A 276-nucleotide genomic window follows, 5' to 3' on the forward strand; every position below is an offset into this window, starting at 1 on the left:
CTTATCTATCCCTTTAGCGAAATCTAGTAAATATGTGAACAACGTACGTTTATCTTTCTTAATCCTCCTTCCGCGGGTATGTTTTCTTCTGTCGGCATATATGTCTGTGAGCATTCTGCCATCACATTATAATTATCATTAACAATATCCTTTTATCTTCTTCCAGACGTGAGGCTGTGAGGATTCGCGAGAGGATTCGCCTGGCGCCATCTTCAGACGCGACGGCCATATTGAATCAGCTCGAGGAGAGAAGCAGGTGAAATTTCGGATCTCTGA

The sequence above is a fragment of the Penaeus monodon genome, chromosome 30 (assembly GCF_015228065.2).
Source record: "Penaeus monodon isolate SGIC_2016 chromosome 30, NSTDA_Pmon_1, whole genome shotgun sequence".
Taxonomy (NCBI): Eukaryota; Metazoa; Arthropoda; class Malacostraca; order Decapoda; family Penaeidae; genus Penaeus; species Penaeus monodon.